This window comes from Monodelphis domestica, chromosome 8 (assembly GCF_027887165.1).
Source record: "Monodelphis domestica isolate mMonDom1 chromosome 8, mMonDom1.pri, whole genome shotgun sequence".
Lineage (NCBI taxonomy): Eukaryota > Metazoa > Chordata > Mammalia > Didelphimorphia > Didelphidae > Monodelphis > Monodelphis domestica.
Window position 1 is genome coordinate 218,026,907 of NC_077234.1, and position 15,350 is coordinate 218,042,256.

General features: G+C 40.3%; 2 long non-coding RNA genes across 2 annotated transcripts in view; both read right to left on the reverse strand.

The window, feature by feature from the left end:
* Positions 1-10,141, reverse strand: part of LOC103094128 (uncharacterized) — a 28,117-nt gene extending 17,976 nt beyond the window's left edge. Inside the window, exon 1 of the long non-coding RNA XR_008914203.1 lies at positions 9,952-10,141. This is a non-coding gene — a long non-coding RNA (uncharacterized LOC103094128). The remainder of the gene's footprint in view (positions 1-9,951) is intronic.
* Positions 10,142-13,037: 2,896 nt separating this feature from the next.
* Positions 13,038-15,350, reverse strand: part of LOC103093848 (uncharacterized) — a 31,332-nt gene continuing 29,019 nt past the window's right edge. The window contains exon 2 of the long non-coding RNA XR_008914164.1: positions 13,038-13,632. This is a non-coding gene — a long non-coding RNA (uncharacterized LOC103093848). The remainder of the gene's footprint in view (positions 13,633-15,350) is intronic.

The following is a 15,350-nucleotide window of genomic DNA, read 5'->3' on the forward strand; positions in this document are numbered from 1 at the left end:
GAGAAAGCAAATAGGAGCAATAAGTCAATCACTGTCCCAAATGTAACTATCGCGATGAAACAAACTCAAATCCGACAACATGATGACTCCTCACTAAAACGCAGAAATCCTATTTTAGCCTACATCTAGAACTACAAAAAGCTACAATACCCTTCAAGCTTTGGAAATCTCCGTCTCACATCATTCGGAGACCAAAATATGACCCAATTCAACAAGTTTGTTCATTTTAACTTCATCCGTAGGTTTTAAACTATAGAAAGCAAGTAGGAACAATAACTCAATCTCTGTCCCAAATGTAACAATCTCGATGAAACAAACTCAACTCAAATACGAACAGACATGAAGACTCTTCAATAAAAGGCAGAAATCATACTTTATCACTACAAAAACCAACACTACACCTAAAGTTTGGGAAATCTCAGTCCCACATCATTTTGAAACCAAAATAAGAACCAATACTTAAATGTATATTAATTTTAACATCAAACATAGGTTTTTAACTAATACAAAACAAATAGGAGCAATCACTCCACCTCTGTCCATAATGTAACTTTTTGTCAATGAAACAGACGCAAATCCGAACAGGATTACTCTTCAATACGAAATAGAAATAACACTTTAGTATATCCCTACCCATACAAACAGCTACAATATACCTAATGCTGGGGAAATCTCAGTCCCACAACATTCTAAGAATAAAATAAGAACAATTCAACAAAGTATAGTTGGATTTACCTAAAACGTAGATTTGAAACTAAGAGAAAGCAAATAGGAGCAATAAATCAATCTCCAACCCAAATGTAACTATCGCGCCGAACCAAACTCACGTCCGACAAACATGAACAATCAAAACAAAAAAAAATGTATATTCATATTAACCTTAACCATAGGTTTTAAACTAAGAGGAAGCAAATAGGAGCAATAAGTCAATCTCCGTCCCAAATGTAACTATCGCGCTCAACCAAACTCAAGTCTGACAAACATGAACAGTCAAAACAAAAGACTCAATACTTCAATGTATATTCATATTAACCTTAGCCATAGGTTTTAAACTAAGAGGAAGCAAATAGGAGCAATATTCCATCTCCGTCCCAAATGTAACTATCTCGCAAAACCAATCTCCCGTCCCACTAACATGAACAATCCACGATAAAAAGCAGAAATCCTGCTTTATCCTATCCCTAGCAATAGAAAAACATTCTGAAAACAAAATAAGACTCAATACTTCAAAGTTTATTCATATTAACCTTAACCATAGATTTTAAACTAAGACGCAGCAAATAGGAACAATAAGTCCATCTCCGTCCAAAATGTAACTATCGCGCTCAACCAAACTCAAATCCGACAAACATGAACAATCGAAACAAAAGAAGACTCAATACTTCAATGTATATTCATATTAACCTTAACCATAGGTTTTAAACTAAGAGGCAACAAATAGGAGCAATAAGTCAATCTCCGTCCCAAATGTAACTATCGCGCTCAACCAAACTCAAATCCGCCAAACATGAACAATCGAAACAAAAGAAGACTCAATACTTCAATGTATATTCATATTAACCTTAACCATAGGTTTTAAACTAAGAGGCAACAAATAGGAGCAATAAGTCAATCTCCGTCCCAAATGTAACTATCGCGCTCAACCAAACTCAAGTCCCACAAACATGAACAGTCAAAACAAATAAGACTCAGTACTTCAATGTATATTCGTATTAACCTTAACCATAGGTTTTAAACTAAGAGGAAGCAAATAGGAGCAATAAGTCAATCTCCGTCCCAAATGTCACTATCTCGCTGAACCAAACTCAAGTCCCACAAACATGAACAGTCAAAACAAAAGACTCAATATTTCAATGTATATTCATATTAACCTTAGCCATAGGTTTTAAACTAAGAGGAAGCAAATAGGAGCAATATTCCATCTCCGTCCCAAATGTAACTATCTCGCAAAACCAATCTCCCGTCCCACAAACATGAACAACCCACGATAAAAAGCAGAAATCCTGCTTTATCCTATCCCTAGCAATAGAAAAAACATTTAAGATATCATTCTGAAAACAAAATAAGACTCAATACTTCAAAGTTTATTCATATTAACCTTAACCATAGGTTTCAAACTAAGACGCAGCAAATAGGAGCAATAAGTGAATAGCCTTTCCAAATGTAACTTTCGCACTCAACCAAACTCAAGTCCGACAAACATGAACAATCGAAACAAAAGAAGACTCAATACTTCAATGTATATTCATATTAACCTTAACCATAGGTTTCAAACTAAGAGGCCACAAATAGGAGCAATAAGTCAATCTCCGTCCCAAATGTAACTATCGCGCTCAACCAAACTCAAGTCCGACAAACATGAACAATCGAAACAAAATAAGACTCAATACTTCTATGTACATTCATATTGACCTTAACCATAGGTCTTAAACTAAGAAGAAGCAAATAGGAGCAATAGCTCCTTCTCTGTCTCAAATGTAGAGGACGAAACAAGCTCAAAGACCAAACAACATGAATGAAGAGGACTCGTCGATAAAAGGCACAATTTATACTGAATCCTATCCATAGCACTACAGAAGCCTACAATACACCAAAAGCTAAGGAAATCTTATTCCCACAGTCATTCATATATCAGCACTGCAAAAACCTACAATACACGTACAGATAAGGAATGCTCAGTCCCAAAGTCCTTCTTATATCATGGCAAGACCCAGTTATACATAGCATATTAATATTAACCTTAACCATCGGTTTTAAGCTAATACAAAGCAAATAGGAACAAGAACTCAAACTCTAGATGAAACAAACTCAAATACAAACAAACATGAAGACTCTTCAATAAAAGGCAAAATTCATACTTTATCCTATCCCTCGCTCTACAAAAACCTAATGAAAGCTAAACTAATCTCAGTCCCACAGTCATTCTTATACCAAAATACGACCCAATTTTACAAAGTATATTAATATTAACCTTAACTACAGGATTTACGCTAATACAAAGCAGCACATAGCCAATTAATGAGGGCAGAGATCAATGAATTGGAAATGCAAATAAAAACACTTGAGAGAGAACAAATTAAACACCCCCCCCCCAAAAGAAAACCAAACTAATGATGTTAAAAATTAAGGGAGAAAGTAATAAAAAAGAAAGGAATAGAACTATTGAACTAATAAATAAGACTACAATTAGTCTTTGAAAAACAAGCAAAATAGACAAAGTACTAGTCAGTCTAATTAAGAAAAGGAAAGGAAAGAAAGAAGAGCAAAGTAACAGCCTCATAGATGAAAAGCGGGACCTCACCTCCAATGAAGAGGAAATTAAGGCAATCAGTAAAATCTACTTTGCCCAACTATATGGCCAGAAATATTCCAATCCAGTCGATATCGATGAATATTTACAAAAAATATAAATTGCCTAGACTAACAGGAGAAGAAATCGAATTCTTAAACCATCCCGTATCAGAAAAAAGAAATCCAACAGGCCATCAAAGAACTGCCTAAGAAAAAATCCCCAGGGCCTCATGGATTCACAAGTGAATTCTATCAAACATTCGAAGAACAGCTAACCCCAATACTATACAAAGTATTTGACAGAATGAGCAAAGAGGGAGTTCTAACAAATTCATTTCATGACACAAACATGGTATTGATTTGAAAGCCAGGCAGGTCAAAAACGGAGAAAGAAAACTACAGACCAATCTCCCTAATGAATATAGATGCAAAAATCTTAAATAGGATCCGAGCAAAAGGAATCCAGCAAGTGATTCCACTATGATCCAGTAGAATTTATACCAGGAATGCAAGGCTGGTTCAATTTTAGGAAAACCATCCACATAATTGACCATCTCAACAAGCAAACCAACAAAAATCACATGGTTGTCTCAATAGACGCAGAAAAAGCCATTGATTAAATACAACATCCATTCCTCTTCAAAACACTAGAAAGCATAGCATAGCATTTTCTAAAAATAATAAACAGTACATATCATCTGCAATGGGGATAAACTAGAAGCCTTCCCAATAAGACCAGGAGTGAAACAAGGATGCCCACTATCACCTCTACTATTTGACATTGTACTAGAAACACTAGCAGGAGCAATGAGAGAAGAAAAAGAAATCGAAGGCATCAAAATAGGCAAGGAGGAGACTAAGCTATCGCTCTTTGCAGATGACATGATGGTCTACCTAAAGAATCCTAGAGATTCAACCAAAAAGCTAATTGAAATAATCAACAACTTTAACAAAGTTGCAGGATACCAAATAAACCCGCATAAGTCATCAGCATTTCTATACATCTCCAACATAGATCAGCAGCAAAAACTAGAAAGAGAACTCCCATTCAAAATCACCTTAGACAAAATAAAATACCTAGGAATCTATCTCCCGAGACAAACACAGGAACTATAGGAACACAACTACAAAACACTCTCCACACAACTAAAACTAGACTTGAGCAAGTGGGAAAACATCAACTGCTCGTGGGTAGGACGAGCCAATATAGTAAAAATGACCATCCTACCCAAACTTATTGATCTAGTTAGTGTTATACCCATTGATCTTCCAAAAAAAGTTTTTTACTGATTTAGAAAACAAACGTAAAGGACATTTAGAAGAACAAGGGATCAGGGATAGCCAGGGAAATAATGAAAAAAAAATACGAAGGAAGGTGGTCTTGCAGTCCCAGATCTCAAACTCTATTAGAAAGCAGTGGTCATCAAAACAATTTGGCAATGGCTAAGAGACAGAAAGGAGGATCAGTGGAATAGACTTGGGGTAAGTGACCTCAGCAAGACAGTCTATGACAAACCCAAAGACCCTAGACCTTGTGGGAGAGATTAGGTTTGGATCAACACCTCACACCCTACACCAAGATGAACTCAGAATGGGTGAATGACTTGAACATAAAGAAGGAATCTATAAATGAGGTGTATCATTAGGTGTAGGAGTAAATTAGGGGAACTCAGAAGAGTATACATGTCAGACCTGTGGGAAGGGAGAGACTTTAAAACCAAGCAAGACATAGAAAGAGTCACAAAAGGAAAAATAAACAATTTTGAGTACATCAAATTAAAAAGGTTTTGTACCAAAAAATGCAATATGACCAAAATGAGAAGGGAAGAAATTGAGAAAAAAATCTTCAGAACCAAAACTTCTGACAAAGGTCTATTTACTCAGATTTATAAAGAGCTAAATCAATTGTACAAAGAAAAAGAAAATCAAGCCATTCTCCAATTGATAAATGGGCAAGGGACATGAACAGGCAGTTTTCAGCCAAAGAAATCAATAGCACATAATAAGCACATGAAAAATTGCTCTAAATCTCTGATAATCAGAGCGATACAAATCAAAAGAACTCACCATCAGATTGGCTAACAGGCCAGCAAAGGAAAGTAATGGATGCTGGAGGGGATGTGGCAAAGTTGAGACATGAATTCATTGCTGGTGGAGTTGTGACTTGATCCAACCATTCTGGAGGGCAATCTGGAACTATGCCCACAGGGCGATAGAAGACTGTCTGCATTTGATCCAGCCATAGCACTGCTGGGTTTGTGTCCCAAAGAGATACTAAGGAAAAAGACTTGTACAAGAACTTGTACATAGCTGCGCTCTTTGTGGTGGCCCAAAACTGGAAAACGAGGGGATGCCCTTCAATCGGAGAATGGCTGAACAAATTGTGGTATATGTTGGTGGTGATGGAATACTATTGTGCAAAAAGGAATAAATAATAAGGTGGAGGAATTCCATGGAGACTGGAACAACCTCCAGGAAGTGACGCAGAGCGAAAGGAGCAGAACCAGGAAAACACTGTACACAGAGACTGACACACTGTGGTACAATCGAAGGTAATGGACTTCTCCATTGGTGTCAATGCAGTGTCCCTGAACATTCTGCAGGCATCTAGGAGAAAAAACACTATCCACAAGCAGAGGACAAAGTGTGGGAGTAAAAACACCGAGGAAAAGCAACTGCTTGACTACAGGGGTTGAGGGGGCATGCTTGAGGAGAGACTCTACATGAACACCAACAACATGGAAATGGCTTCGAATCAAGGACACATGTGATACCCAGTGGAATCGTGCATCGGCTATGGGAGGGGTGGTGGGAGGGGTCAGGAAAAGAAAATGACCTTTGTTTCCAATGAGGGATGTTTGAAAAATGACCAAATAAAATACTGTGGGTGAAAAAAGCAACAAATTCAAATACGAGCAAACAATGAAGACTCCTCAACCAAAGGCAGAATTCATGCTCTGTCCTATAACCCAACACTACAAAAACCTACAATACACCTAAAACGTGGGAAATCTCAGTGCCACAGTCATTTTTATATCAAAGTAAGACGAGGTTATACAAAGTATATTCATAGTAACCTAAGCCATAGGTTTTAAGCTAATACAAAGCAAATAGGAGCAATGAATGCAATCTCTGAAACAAACTCAAATACAAACAAACATGAAGATTCTTCAATAAAAGGCAGAATTCATGCTTTGTACTATTTCCATCACTACAAGATCCTACAGTACAACCTAAAGCTAAGGAAATCTCAGTCCCACAGTCTCTGGACAAATCACTGTACCCTGTTTGCCTCAGTTTCCTCATCTGTCAAATGAGCTAGAGAAGGAACTGGTCAACCACTCCAGTAGCTTTGCTAAGGAAACCTCAAATGGGATCATAAAGAGGTGGATATGATCGAAACAAAACCTCACTGTGGCCTGCAGGTAGAAAGGACTCCTTTGCCCTTTTCTCCCTTTCAAGAGACCTTGTGTCCTAGAGTCTCTCTCTTAGTTGGATTTGTCTTGAAAACTGAATATTAGAGAATATGTTGCTTGTCCCCAGTAGTGTGACTGATTCTGCACTCTGAAGTAGACCTGATGGGAGGAGACTAGGAGAGTCTTATAACCTTGGAGGGGACTAGGCAAGCCTCTAATTGTTGGTTACCGATCTGGTTCATTGTCCTTCATTGTCAAAAAGGACCAATGACATCACAGGGTGATGTCTCGACTTGTACATGAATTGGATTCAAGTGAGGCAAAGATGCACAAAATTGTCAGCTTCATCCTCTCTTCCGGAGTTACTGAAGTCCAGAAGCAAGACAAAAGTTTAGCTTGGGATGCCATGGAGGACCGTGACATCTTCAATGTCTAAATTCTAATAATTCTACAGAGCCTGCTGTAGCTGCCTTCATGGCCACTGGAACAAATTGTTCTCATCTGCCCATTCTATTGGGGGCAATCTTCACATACTTGGGGTTGAGAGCCCCTAACACATTTAAGGGTTTGTGGCCCCTCAGTTCCCCTCAATCTGGTTTGGAGTGTATGGATGTGCAAGGAGGACTAGCCCCTCTGGTGAAAGGGCCTGCCAAACCTTTTTTAGGGCTGCTCATCCACCTTTGGTGTCCACTTGGCACTCAACTCTCACCTGTGGCTCAAAAAGTTTGTGACTTCGGGAGTGGCCACAGCCCAATAAACCATTTGGCAGATGGATTATTGATCTGGTTTGATTTCATCCCAACCAAAGAATCTAAAGCATTTGTACTCAAACAGGTGGGATGCAACTTTCAAATGAAAAAAAAAAAGTAAGGTCCTTTTGACTAATTCTCAAATAGGAAGTCAGATCGCTTAGGAAAGACAAGTGAGAGAGAAGGGAAGCTGTGAAGGCAATGAGGATTGCCTTTTCTAGCTTGGGTGAGAGGGGGAGAGATAGTATCAGTAGGGAATATTTTCTATACATATATATATATATGACATAGGAATGCTTGATAGGCAGCAGGAAAGTCAGTAAATAACACAAAGTAGATAGTTGAAGCTATAAGTGTTCTGAGGGAGAGAACATAAAAGAGCAGCTGGCCAAGGATTACATTTTTAGGAATAAACGGTTCAATGGGAAAAGGAGGAAGACAATCGTTGAAGAAAGTGGGAGCATCTCAATAGACACAGAAAAAGCCTTTGATAAAATACAACACCCATTCCTATTAAAAACACTAGAAAGCATAGGAATAGAAGGGTCGTTCCTAAAAATAATAAACAGTATATATCGAAAACCATCAGCTAATATCATCTGCAATGGGGATAAACTAGATGCATGCCCAATAAGATCAGGAGTGAAACAAGGATGCCCATTATCACCTCTACTATTTGACATTGTACTAGAAACACTAGCAGTAGCAATTAGAGAAGAAAAAGAAATCGAAGGCATCAAAATAGGCAAGGAGGAGACCAAGTTATCACTCTTTGCAGATGACATGATGGTCTACCTAAAGAATCCTAGAGATTCAGCCAAAAAGCTAACTGAAATAATCAACAACTTTAGCAAAGTTGCAGGAGATGAAATAAACCCACATAAGTCATCAGCATTTCTCTATATCTCCAACACAGCTCAGCAGCAAAAACTAGAAAGAGACATCCCATTCAAAAATCACCTTAGACAAAATAAAATACCTAGGAATCTATCTCCCGAGACAAACACAGGAACTATAGGAACACAACTACAAAACACTCTCCACACAACTAAAACTAGACTTGAACAACTGGAAACACATTAACTGCTCATGGATAGGACGAGCCAATATAATAAAAATGACCATCCTACCCAAACTTATTTATCTATTTAGTGCCATACCCATTGAACTCCCGAAACATTTCTTTACTGATTTAGAACAAAACCATAACAAAATTCATTTGGAATAACAAAAGATCAAGGATTTCCAGGGAAATAATGAAAAAAAAACCACATATGATGGGGGCCTTGCAGTCCCAGACCTTAAACTATATTACAAAGCAGCAGTCATCAAAACAATTCGGTACTGGCTAAGAAACAGAAAAGGAAGATCAGTGGAATAGACTGGGGGAAAGCGACCTCAGCAAGACAGTATACGATAAACCCAAAGATCCCAGCATTTGGGACAAAAATCCACTATTCGAAAAAAACTGCTGGGAAAATTGGAAGACAGTATGGGAGAGATTAGGAATAGATCAACACCTCACATCCTACACCAAGATAAATTCAAAATGGGTGAATGCCTTAAACATAAAGAAGGAAACGAAACCATAAGTAAATTGGGTAAACACAGAATAGTATACATGTCAGACCTGGGGGGGGTGGGGGGTGGGAAGGCTTTAAAACCAAGCAAGACTTAGAAAGAATCACAAAATGTAAAATAAATAATTTTGACCACATCAAATTAAAAAGCTTTTGTCCAAACAAAACCAATGTAACTAAAATCAGAAGGGAAACAACAAATTGGGGAAAAAAATCTTCATAGAAACCTCTGACAGAGGTTTAATGACTCAAATTTATGAAGAGCTAAATCAATCTGCAGGGATCTAGGAGAAAAAACCACTATTCATAAGCAAAGGATGAACTATGGGAGTGGAAACACCGAGGAAAAGCAACTGCCTGACTACAGGGGTTGAGGGGACATGATTGAGGAGAGACTCTAAATGAACACCCTAATGCAAATACCAACGACATGGAAATGGGTTCGAATCAAGAACACATGTGACACCCAGTGGAATCACGCCTCAGCTATGGGGGGTGGGGGGCAGGAAAAGAAAATGATCTTTGTCTTTAATGAATCATGTTTGGAAATGATCAAATAAAATATTATTTAAAAAAAGAAAGTGCCAGCAGCTGGAGAAACAGAAGAATGAGAAGAGTGTAGTGTGGATACTAGAGAGAATTTCAAGGATGGGGTGGGGATAAACAACAGTGTCAAATCCTGCAGAAAGACTGAAAAAAAGGTCACTGGATTTAGTGCTCATTACTGAAAGGGGCAAGTTAATCCCTGGCTTTAGTAATCACCCGGTATCTGCATCTCTCCAGTTAACATTACTATTTCTCAGACGGGATCTTGTCCCATTCGAGTTGATTTTTATCATTTTTTTCAACTGCAATAGGTGTTTCTAAACTAGCAGTGGATGCAACTGAGAGCAAACATTACAATAAACGGCTTACCTCTTTGGGCGGGTCCTTTTCTAGCCCGAGGAAGTTAGTGAGGCACAAGAACTGGCAGACTGTTGCCAGCCTCTTCCACTTTCTCCTCCCCTAGCCCAGTTCTCTTTCTGAACACCAAGGGTTCAGGCACGCGGATTAAGGCGGAGTTAAAGGGGGCGGGGATGAAAGCACTCTAGAGCCTTGGCTAGGATGGGAGTGGGCGGAGGTTGATTGGCCAGGTGGACTGAGCCCGTCTCAAATCCTAAATAAGCGCCACCTGGCAGGGGTAAGGGAGGGGGAGGTTGGGAGCAGGGAATAACAAAGCTCCGCCTCATTCCCCCGAGAATCTTGAGTTGGAAGCGTGCCACTTGACGGCCGGGATGGGCGGAGCCCGGGAAATAAATGGGGCGGCCTACTGAGAGCAAACATTACAATAAACGGATTACCCCTTTCGGCGGGTCCTTTTCTAGCGCGAGGAAGTTAGTGAGGCACAAGAACTGGCAGACTGTTGCCAGCCTCTTCCACTTTCTCCTCCCTTAGCCCAGTTCTCTTTCTGAAGCACGCGGATTAAGGCGGAGTTGAAGGGGGCGGGGATGAAAGCACTCTAGAGCCTTGGCTAGGGTGGGAGTGGGCGGAGCTTGATTGGCCAGGTGGACTGAGCGCGTCTCAAATCCTAAATAAGCGCCACCTGGCAGGGGTAAGGGAGGGGGGAGGTTGGGAGCAGGGAATAACAAAGCTCCGCCTCATTCCCCCGAGAATCTTGAGTTGGAGGCGTGCCACTTGACGGCCGGGATGGGCGGAGCCCGGGAAATAAATGGGGCGGCCTCTTTAGGATCCGCTACCCACTACTCACAGGGCGGCGGCGGCGGCGGCGGCGGCGGCGGCGGCGGCGGCGGCGGCGGCGGCGGCGGCGGCGGCGGCGGCGGCGGCGGCGGCGGCGGCGGCGGCGGCGGCGGCGGCGGCGGCGGCGGCGGCGGCGGCGGCGGCGGCGGCGGCGGCGGCGGCGGCGGCGGCGGCGGCGGCGGCGGCGGCGGCGGCGGCGGCGGCATTGATTGACCAGGTGAGGCGAACCGTGGCGAGGCAGGCAGGCAGGCAGGCGGCGGGCCACGGAACCGAGGAGCTTTTTGCTTAACGGTTTGCTTGTTGCCCCGTGTGGGTCTTGTTCCTTGCCAGGTCCATTCGTGGGGCTCCGGAGCACGGGGCTTGCTTGGTCTCCTACTACCTGGTCCACCTAGCAAATGCGGGGGTGGGGTGCGCGTGAGGCTCCAGTCATCTCTTGCAGCTGCGGGGGTCTGTCCCCCTCACTCACGCGCCACTCACGCACTCACACTTACAATTACAACACACTCGCACACATACTTACACATACACGTTCCCTTGGGCGCGGGGTCTATGTAGTGCCTCTTGCCTCCCACCCTCCTGCACTGGGAACATTCCCGGGACCGTCTCGCCAAGAGAGATGCCTGGAGCTCTCGGTGGCCCGGACGCACCTCACCAGCTGCCAGTCTCCACCCTTCAGGCATTTAACATTTAGTCGGTGCGAGCCTAAGTGGCACGGAGCCAGAGGCTTCTTCCAACTCACCTTTCCAGCTCCTTTCTCCATGGTTAATCTTCCTCTTCTTCCCTCCCTCTTTCACCACCTCTCCAAGGTTTTAAGACATCAGCACCTAGGAGGGCGTGGAAAGGGAAAGTGCAAACACCTGGTCTTGCCTTCCCCTAAGGAAGCGCGGGAAGTGGATGCGGTGATTGGAAGCCTCCCTTTGTAGCAGCTAGGACCTTGGATACCAAGTTCTGTGGAGAGAAAAATAGTCCTGATGCCCCCACCCCCCACCCCAATTACCTCTTCTCTTTCATAGCTTATAGAATGAAGAATTCTAGGATCTATTTGCCCCCTCAGGACTGTGAGCCATAACATCTCTGGAAACTTTTTGTAATTTACATTCAAATTAATCTTTGAAAATGAGTATTGGGAAACTAGTGCATATGTGGGTATGTGTAAATTCTCTATATAACATGTTTTTATATAAAATATGCATAGACAATATTTTATATAACAGCATACTTCTATACACATAGATGGATATATATCGATGTGTGTATATCTACAAGCATACGTGTGTTATGCATATGTATCCATAACAAATACTCTTAATAGTCACCCAATGTTATGTGTAACGTGTTATATAAACATATACACATACATGCACATGTATCTGCACGTGCATATGTATATATGTGTATGTATATATGTGTGTGTGTGTGTGTAAATAGATGGATAGATAGATATCACCTGTGAATTTGCACTGGAGGTTTTCAAGGGAACTCGTTAGCTTCAAACTCCATCTCTTGAAACTAATAATTCTGAGCCTCTAAGGAGTTGTAAATTCACTGTTATCAACCTAACTTTTCCATCAGCCTGGACACTTCTTCCTTTTTTATTCTTCCTTTCTTTCTTCAACCACTAGCCCGATTTTATAAATATTGACTAAGTTCTCATGGAATTGTGTTGGTCTTTGCATTTTAAAAGTTGTCTTATTGGGGGAGGGAGTAGAACTTGACTAGCTGATTGTCTATGGAGCTTTTATTTGCACATTTATTAATCTGCTGCTTCTGAGTCTGAAAGGAAAAAAATGTTTATTAAATAGCACAAAGATGCTTCAGTATTATAGATGGTGCTTTTATTAGGTTTTTTTCCCTTCCCAATTTAGTTCCCTCTAAGTTTTGGCAGAAAGAGGACCATGTCCCCAGTCATGGAATATTTTCTGGTACCACTTAATCTTACCACTAATTACAAAAGTTGAATAAATACACTTGGTTCTTTGCAGGTACTTTCAAATGATAGGTTGTTTGGTTCTTTCTAGTTCCTTTGATAAAGCAACAACTGTGCAGAATCTAGTATGATGTACTAAGGTTGTGGAATAGTGTTTTGTCAGTGACCTTTTGCTCCAGAACAGTTTTACCTCTTCATCTAAAATAAACCACGTATTAGTTGCTAAGAGTAGAATTTATATCTTTCACTTCGCTCTTAGCCACTAAGAAGACATCATTGGCAGACTGTTGGCATTTGTAGAGGTTTTGCCTGGCACTAAACACAACAAACCATAGTGTTTTGTATAATTATTATTTATTTTATATTCAACAACATAGAAGACCCAGTATGAAGAGTAATGTGAATGGCAAGCAAAGTGGATACATTCCTGTTATTATGAGTTAGTATTCCTTAATCTGTGCCTGTGCTCAAGATGCCAGAACTAAGATTTCAGGTATTCACTCTCATTAACTCCTTTAACTTTTCCTTTGGTTTGATGAGGGAATAGGGAGTGCAGGGTAGGTGTCATACAACTAGCATATGTACCCTGACTTCTTCTCTTTCAAGAATCTGAAGAGCAGTTATGTGGCAAAGTGATGGCATTTGTTCTGTTTGTCTTCAAGGGGCAAACCTAGAAGTAGTGAGTTCGTAGGTTGCAAAAGGTCTCAATGTAAGGAAACACTTGAAACTGAGTAAAATGGATTGACTCCGGAGTTTGTAGGCTCCCGTTTCTGAAAGTTTTCCACCAAAGGGATGTACATAAGTGAGATTCCTCTTCTGGGATGGATTGAGCTAGATGACCTTGAGGAGAGGGTTCCTTCCAGCTCTGATTCTGTGCGTTCCTACTCTGTGCCATCTCTGCACATGATTTTGAGATGGATCAATGCTAATATCTGGATATGGAGGAAGAGAGAACAGAGTTATTAACAAATCATAACTTCAAGGTAGAAATACCAATATTTTGAAAATTGCCTGAATAGATTGTGCCAATATTATTACCATAACATCTGTGAAGACCTTTGTAAATGACATGCAAATTAATGTGCTATTCAGCTATTCGTTAGATATGTGCCTTTGAAAATTAGTATTTGGAAACTTGTTTTGAAAAGACTTATTAATCCCACTAAAAAAAATTTCATTGTTGCTTTTAAGGATAAAATGTTGAGCAAGCAAGAATATTGCTTGGGAAGAGTAGCATATTCATTCACTTGTTCATTTCTTTTTGAGATGAGGCTAATTGTTTTTGTTTTTTTGCATAGAAGCTATCATTTTATTTTTCTTTAAGGTTTGTGAGTCAACTATCAATAAAATAGTTTCGTTTCCCACACTGTGCAAGGTGCTATAGACAGTATAGAAGTCAAGGACCTAGATGCCAAGAAACTCACAGTTTAGTTGAAGAAACAATCTCATTAATTATTTCAAAAAAAAATCATATCATCTTTTTATGTGAATAGATCATTCATTTCCCAATGTCTACCTAATGAGTCCTCCTTTGTACCAAAGGAAAAACAGTTTAGCAAAACTAATCATACTATCATCCTACTCTGACAGAATATACGGAATTCTATATCTATAGATCCACATCTTTGCAAAGAAGAGGTTTGTAGTTATTTTTTAATCACTAAATTATGAGGTATTTAGATGTCTTTATTGAGCTCTGTTTTTTTTTTTTTAAGTGAACACGTTGTACTGGATTTCTGAAGTCTCTTCCAGCTGTATAACTTCAGTGCTTAGAAAAGCACATTACTATAATGATCTTTAATGAGAAGGTGGGGCTTTGAATTGGACTTTGAAGAAAGAAATATTTGAAGAGAGTCAAGGAATGGCATTCTAGGCAGAAAAAAAAACAAATGAGGGGGCAGCTGGGTGGCTCAGTGGATTGAGAGGCACGCTTAGAGATGGGAGGTCCTGGGTTCAAATCTGGCCTCAGACATTGCCTAGCTGTGTGACCCTGGGCAAGTCACTTGTCCCCCATTGCCTAGCCCTTACCACTCTTCTGCCTTGGAACCAATACACAGTATTGATTCCAAGATAGAAGGTAAAGGATAAAAAAAAATGAGGTTAGATATCAGCATAGTTTATGTTGGGGCTACTGAGGAAACCAGCCCGGATTAAAGAAAAATGGGAAATTAGATTAGACAGGTTATCACCAAATTCTAGAGGGCCTTGAAAAACCAAGCAAAAGAATAGGGAGCCATTGCAAACTGTTGAGTAGAGAAAATAACATTTCAGAAAGGTCAGCTTGTCAATATGCTGAGATAATTAATTAAGGGGGAAAGGTAGAGGTAGGCAATTTGGGAAGCTATTTCAGTCAGACAAACCCAAGAGAAGAAGGGTCAATATTTGGTTTTTGAAGTGGAAACAGAGAGGAATGGGGATAAGGGAAATCCAAGAGAGGTTTGAAGAGAAAAACAATAAGATTTTGTAACATTGTGTATATATGGATTCATTCCCAGCATTGATTAATTGGGGGGTGGGGGAGCAATCTAATCATACTATCAAAAATGCAGCTCTACTGATTTGTAGTTCATATTAACCATACTTATGAAATGTTAGCCATTTTACTGAGGATCTTTAGGATTTATAGTTTTGTTTTTTTCCTGGGGTAGAC